Genomic DNA, 7,500 nt, shown 5'->3' on the forward strand with positions numbered 1-7,500 from the left:
GGTGGTATTGTCGTTCGTCGTGGGCAAAGCTCCTTTGATAGTTGCTTCGCGCCCTTCTGACTGACCGTTTGAGCACAGTCAATTCAGGGGTCCATGGGGTGGACTCCCTGTAGATGTATCTCGCTATTCGAGGTACAGCCAGTGTGATAGCCGATCGCACGGAGCTTACCAGCTCCTCCACAGCTTCATCAATATTACCTATGTCCTCCCCAAACTCAGGAGGACTGAACACCTGCACGAGTCGGTCCCAATCTGTCCGAGCATAGTTGAACCGTTCCACCCACTCGCCTGGCACATCTGTGATGGTCGTCACTATTTCAAATGTAATACAGTTATGATCACTGACAGTCAGGTGTTCTCTAACTTGCCAGTTATGGACGTGGGGTGCTGCCCTCTCGCTTGCTAGTGTGACATCAATATTTGATGTTGCACCCGCCCTCCCTGAGTAGGTCGGGGGGTACCCAGGCAAGTTTATTACATGCATGTGTGTTTGCATTATCAAATCAACAAGCTCCGCACCCCTACCGTCCTGTACATCACTGTGCCAGAGTGGGGACTTAGCATTAGCATCAAGAGCTACAATTATAGCCTGCCCGGCTAAAACTCTTAGGATCCAATTCAGCTGATCAAGATAAATCTTGATGTCATGTCTGAATTGGCAGTAGACGTTTACAACGTACATACTGTAAGGCAGCAGATTGAGTTGTACAACCGTAATATGCTCGGTACAGAATTGACTTAATACCGTAGTTTTTATAGTTTTGTTCAATATTATAATTGCACTCATTGGGTTCCCACCCGAGGAAACCACTTGTGCTGTAGCAGGAAAGCCAGGGACTCGACCCGCACAGGAGTTCGGTTCTTGTATCATAATAACATCTATTTGTTCTTGTTCCGCTAGTTTCCTTAGCTCATGCGCAACCATCTGGCTGCGCATGGCATTTACTTGCACCATTTTAAACATCCCCGTAATCTGTTCTTTGTATAAGTCTATCCAAGAACATCTTGTGGGTTGGACAATCTTTAGGTCCACCACACTTGCGGCCACGTTTCTTGCATGGCACACATGTTACTGCTTTGTCCTTATTAGGACAATCTTTCCTAATATGTCCTGACAGGCCACAGTGGGCACATACGACATTCGGTTCCGTACAATACTTATTTGTGTGGTTTATGTCCTGGCATTTTGTGCAACGTGGCACTGCCAGGTAATCCTTAATATTCAGTGCTGAATAGCCGACGTACAACCGGCCAGCGCGCGTTAATGCTTTCCATAAGTTCGGTGAAACCTCCACAACATGATGTACAGTCAGCTTTCCACGAGGCCCTACTTTAAAACGTAGCTTGAACTCTTCATCAAACTCGTTTCTTGTCATTAACGCATCAAAATTTTGCGTATATACCGCGTCAACCAGGCTGTCTGCTGACATAAATGTAGGTACATCATACACACACATAAGTGGACGACGCTTGCGTGGAGGTTCACACCTAACTTTCTCACTGAGTTGTTTATTGCCTAATATCTTTTGGCTGTCTTCTTGCGAGGCCGTCTCGACTATCAGCACATTCTTTGAGGTACGGACACTGTTGATCCTGATTTTATCTTTCTTTGGATCAACACACTTTTCGAAAGCTGACTTAGCAGCTTTAATGTCTTCACCAGGTTTAGGTTTTATAAAGACCGTAGGCGTTACCTTTTTTATGTTCTCTTGAATTGTCTCTTTGGCTGTCGGTGCCTTGGCTACTGGGGCTCTGGCAACCGCAGCATACGTCCGAGTAGGCTGACTTCTAATCCTTTTATTTTCTTTTTCTAATTCCGATACTCTCCCCTCTAACTGGGAGTGAACAATTGCCCAATTTGCAACGAAGTCTCTTATCTGGTGTATGGCAACGTTGCTAATCTTTCCATTTTTAACACTCGAGTCCAGCAATTTCAAAAATCTCGAGTGTCGCTCAGCGACCGTCATATTCGTCTCGATTTCCGTTTCGGAAGCATCAAGCACATTACCACTCTCTTGATTTTCAGCCATTATCGTATTCAAAGAGAGTGAAAGATGGAGGCCCGTCTCTTGCCCCGGACCGGCCTCTCTGGCATGGGGGGAGGCTACATGCAGCTCGCTCACCGGTCCCGCCCCTTGACCAAGAGCCGCTAATAATTGAGCTGCCAGGTTTAGCACGCCGTGGGTACAGCGCACTAGTCCTCTTCAACAGCCACACCACCACAGTTTTCACCCGCTCCCTTATCGGCGAATGCCACCCGCATTCCGGGAGAGCGGATTCACTCTCCGTCCTTCGCCACTTACTAGTCCAGGTTCCCACCAAAGGCCAAGGACCCGGTCCTACTCAGGTGCCGGGCCGGTCCCCCAGACGTTCGGAGGTCTGGACCCATCTAACCTAACCGGGGACATGTCACCACGCCCCGGCTTGGCGGAGCATGTCCTGAAGTCCAAGACAAGGCGAATGGCCTTCGCCGACTTGGGGCAGGATCCCACCATGGCAAATGCAGCCATCAGAACCAGTGTACAAGTTCTTCAGCACACTGTCGCACCTCCTGTGGCAGCTCCCGGTGACTTCCGCGTCGTGATGGCCGTTGCCGGCCTCCCCTTCGCAGTTGTCCGCCAAGGAATCCTCCGAGCGAGGTCGAGTCGTCGTCCGCGTTGCATCCTCTGAAACTCAGGAGACGCTTCACAGTCGAACACCCTTCACCGCTCGTGGACATCGGCCTGCTTCCGCATAAGTCTCCTGTGGAGAGAGATTCAGCTTCAGCAGGAACGATGACCGCCATTACTCCCCACTGTGCTTTGCGCGCCAACCGCCTGCACCGACCACAGCCAACATTGCGTATGGCCGGACGGCGCGGCTAAGCCGCCCGGACGCGGCCGGCCGAACCGGGCGCAGCAGGGCCAGCGCCCGCCGCCAGCGTAGCAGCGAGAGCGGACCGCCAGTCAGAGACCAACCGCCCACCCCGCGCCAGCCGGCAGCTCCCGCGCAGCCCAGCCGCACCCGACCCAGCACAGCGCAGCCGGCACAGCAGCGCGCCTGCGCGCAGCCCGGCCGGCGGACGAGCTCCGCCGCTACCCCGGCCAACCGCACTGCCGCCCGACAGTTGCCGAGCGGAGCACGTGCGAGGCCGGCGCCGCAGCAGGGACTCACCACCAGCGAGCCGCACGGGACGCGCCACCGTGCGCACAAGGCAGCTGCCGCGCGCCGACAGCTGTCGACACGCGTCGCTGCAAGCGCACATCCTACGTACGAGCTTGGATACTAGACTTACGAGTCCGACACCTACAAGCGCTCGCAGTAGGTGGAGGCGCACGCTCGGCGTGACAGGCCCGAGTTTGGTCCGTCTGCCCCTGCACGTGTACCTCCATGTGGGAAGATAAACTCCCGTGACACTTGTGTCTTGGAGCGATGCGTCCCACGTCCGATAAGTCGAGCGCAGTAACACTTCGCTCCTGACGGTGAGGATTGTATTCCGTAGCGCACACAGGCAGAGACGGAAACACGTCCTCGCAGAGAGACACTATACAAGTCAGACTTGTGCCCGACATGTTTGCAACCTCTGCAGGTGACATACGCAACATGGCTAGTGCATTGCGAAATGTCCTTACGCGAAAGCGGCGCCCGCCACACCCCGGCCGGAGCCGGGGCGCAGCAAGCGCCGCTAACGCAAAAGCGGCACCCGCCGCACCCCGGCCAGAGCCGAAGCACAACAGGCGCCGCCAAAAGCAAAAGCGGCGCTCGCCGCACCCCGGCCGGAGCCAGAGTACAGCAAGCGCCGCCAAAGCAAAAGCGGCGCCCGCCGCACACCGGCCGTGGCCGAAGCGCAGCAAGCGCCGCAGAAGCGAGCAAGTGCCATTCGCCGATGAGCAAGGATACTAGACACAAGTGTCCGACACCTTAGCGCCCACGGCGAGCAGAGTGCGAGACTCAGCTTGGAGAGACCGGTTGCCCAGTCCCTCTGCATCTACGTCTGCACCCCGCACGGGAGTCGCCCTTCTCTCATTGGTTTCACCGGTTGCCCGGCTACTCACATCTTACACCACGGGAAGGTTGAGAGATCGGACATTTAGCCGCCCGTCTTCTACCAGTATAGGTGGACTCCACCACTGGTTAGACAGCATAACGGCCTTCGTAAGATAAGTAGATAGGGACAGCGGGAATCTCGTTAATCCATTCATGCGCGTCACTAATTAGATGACGAGGCATTTGGCTATTTCATAGCCGTCTTTATTCAAATAAATTGAATAATACATATATATGTACAAGGTGTGGCAGGTGTATTTTCGCCAATGTCCACCACCGGGGTGGGGACTTACAGGGCGGCCACAAAAGAGTTTTAAAACTAGAGTACACATATATATATTGGAAGAAAACACAAATTAAAGACACAAAGAAGAAAGAACAAAGACGGGTTATTCCTCCTGTGGATAGGCCCCAGGAGTCAAGGCGAAGAGAATATCCAGCAGCCTAGCCGACGCCGACACGTTCCATCAGCCTAGGAGCCGTCATACGCTCGTAGATTCTGTAACTATTGCAGCAACTCAGCAGTGTACGGGTGCTCAGCACCGCCAGTTCTCGGGGTCGGAAGCCTAGGGCGGCGAGGTCAGTCGCCGACGCTGGAGACCATACACCCCTCCAGTTCAACGTCGCGGTGGACACCGTCACCTCCTTAACGTCACGGTGCAGGTTGGAGATGGCACGCCTGATGGACGGCGTGTCGTAGTAGGCCGCCTTCTGATCGTGACACCAGTCGAGTCGGAGATGGTCCCCGACCACCTGGGCGTCGATCACGCGGGCGATGCCGTCTTTGACCGCCACCACGTCAGGCTTGCGGATACCCTCAGGTGTTCGGAGGTGGGGCTCTACGGAGATGTTGTAGCCCCTCTGCACGAGTCCACGAGCGACATAGCGCACTATTGCGTCATGCCGCTTAACTCGGGACCCGTGCGTCCTGAAGCAAGCTTGCAAAACGTGGTTGGCGGTCTCCACGGCCTGGCAGCCCGCGCGGCATCTGGTGTCCGCCCCCCGCCCGCGACTGCGCCGTGCCTTCGTGGGGAAGGCGTTGATGCGGGCGCGGAGGGCGTCGATGTATTCACGCCCAGATAGCAGGCGACTGGTGTCGGCGACCCACTGATGTTGGCCCTTGACGGCGGCAGAAGCTGACAGTGCCGCACCGTCAATGGCGATGTGTAGGCGTGCTGCCCACATTTCCCCAACCTGCGTCGACGATTTGAGGAGGTGGCCCTCCCACGTCAAGCGTCGCTCCAGCACCTCAATCTCACGCTGTACCTCATCCAGGCCTGCACCGTCGCAGGCTGGCCCTATCTTCTTCAAGGCCAGGAGACGTGACCGACGGAGAAGCGTCCCCATCCAACGGCACGATGGGATGCCGAGGCCCCCCTGGGCAACAGGAGCGTGGAAGTAGCCCAGAGGGGTGTCCGCCGGAAGGCGGAACCATCTCCTGACCGCGGCTCTTATGGTGATGTCAGCCGCTTTGAGGGCACCCACCAGGGTGCGGCTGAGGGCCAGCCCATGGTACAGGCCAGGGAGAAGCACATTGGTGAGAGCGTGGAGGCGCTGTTGCGGCTTCAGCGGAGCTCGGGAGATGACATCAAGCTGTTCCACAAGATGGCGTCGTGGATTAAACATGCAGCGACCCGCCGTGGAGAATTGCAGCCCCAGGTACCGGAAGGTTTCACCCACACGCAGGGCAGGCATGGTGGCATTGCCTGCCTTGAAGGTGACGTCACCGTCCATAGTTACTCCCGCCGTTTACCCGCGCTTGCTTGAATTTCTTCACGTTGACATTCAGAGCACTGGGCAGAAATCACATTGCGTCAACACCCGCTAGGGCCATCGCAATGCTTTGTTTTAATTAGACAGTCGGATTCCCCCAGTCCGTGCCAGTTCTGAGTTGATCGTTGAATGGCGGCCGAAGAGAATCCGCGCACCCGCGCGCCCCCGGAGGAGCACGCTAAGGCGGACGCGGCCTCGCAGCAAGGAAGATCCGTGGGAGGCCAAGGCACGGGACCGAGCTCGGATCCTGCACGCAGGTTGAAGCACCGGGGCGCGAACGCCGCACAGGCGCGCGCATCCTGCACCGCCGGCCAGCACGAGGCCGACCAACGGCGAGAGCAGACCACACCCGCGCTAAACGCCCGCACTTACCGGCACCCCTACGGCACTCACCTCGCCCAGGCCCGGCACGTTAGCGCTGACCCACTTCCCGACCAAGCCCGACACGCCCCGATCCTCAGAGCCAATCCTTATCCCGAAGTTACGGATCCAATTTGCCGACTTCCCTTACCTACATTATTCTATCGACTAGAGGCTCTTCACCTTGGAGACCTGCTGCGGATATGGGTACGAACCGGCGCGACACCTCCACGTGGCCCTCTCCCGGATTTTCAAGGTCCGAGGGGAAGATCGGGACACCGCCGCAACTGCGGTGCTCTTCGCGTTCCAAACCCTATCTCCCTGCTAGAGGATTCCAGGGAACTCGAACGCTCATGCAGAAAAGAAAACTCTTCCCCGATCTCCCGACGGCGTCTCCGGGTCCTTTTGGGTTACCCCGACGAGCATCTCTAAAAGAGGGGCCCGACTTGTATCGGTTCCGCTGCCGGGTTCCGGAATAGGAACCGGATTCCCTTTCGCCCAACGGGGGCCAGCACAAAGTGCATCATGCTATGACGGCCCCCATCAACATCGGATTTCTCCTAGGGCTTAGGATCGACTGACTCGTGTGCAACGGCTGTTCACACGAAACCCTTCTCCGCGTCAGCCCTCCAGGGCCTCGCTGGAGTATTTGCTACTACCACCAAGATCTGCACCGACGGCGGCTCCAGGCAGGCTCACGCCCAGACCCTTCTGCGCCCACCGCCGCGACCCTCCTACTCGTCAGGGCTTCGCGGCCGGCCGCAAGGACCGGCCGTGACTGCCGGACTGACGGCCGAGTATAGGCACGACGCTTCAGCGCCATCCATTTTCAGGGCTAGTTGCTTCGGCAGGTGAGTTGTTACACACTCCTTAGCGGATTCCGACTTCCATGGCCACCGTCCTGCTGTCTTAAGCAACCAACGCCTTTCATGGTTTCCCATGAGCGTCGATTCGGGCGCCTTAACTCGGCGTTTGGTTCATCCCACAGCGCCAGTTCTGCTTACCAAAAGTGGCCCACTTGGCACTCCGATCCGAGTCGTTTGCTCGCGGCTTCAGCATATCAAGCAAGCCGGAGATCTCACCCATTTAAAGTTTGAGAATAGGTTGAGGTCGTTTCGGCCCCAAGGCCTCTAATCATTCGCTTTACCGGATGAGACTCGTACGAGCACCAGCTATCCTGAGGGAAACTTCGGAGGGAACCAGCTACTAGATGGTTCGATTAGTCTTTCGCCCCTATACCCAGCTCCGACGATCGATTTGCACGTCAGAATCGCTACGGACCTCCATCAGGGTTTCCCCTGACTTCGTCCTGGCCAGGCATAGTTCACCATCTTTCGGGTC

General features: G+C 56.6%; 1 pseudogene; it reads right to left on the reverse strand.

The window, feature by feature from the left end:
• Nucleotides 1–4,108: 4,108 nt before the first annotated feature.
• Nucleotides 4,109–7,500, reverse strand: part of LOC126197863 (large subunit ribosomal RNA) — a 4,522-nt pseudogene continuing 1,130 nt past the window's right edge.

This window comes from Schistocerca nitens, chromosome 7 (genome assembly GCF_023898315.1).
Source record: "Schistocerca nitens isolate TAMUIC-IGC-003100 chromosome 7, iqSchNite1.1, whole genome shotgun sequence".
Classification (NCBI taxonomy): Eukaryota; Metazoa; Arthropoda; class Insecta; order Orthoptera; family Acrididae; genus Schistocerca; species Schistocerca nitens.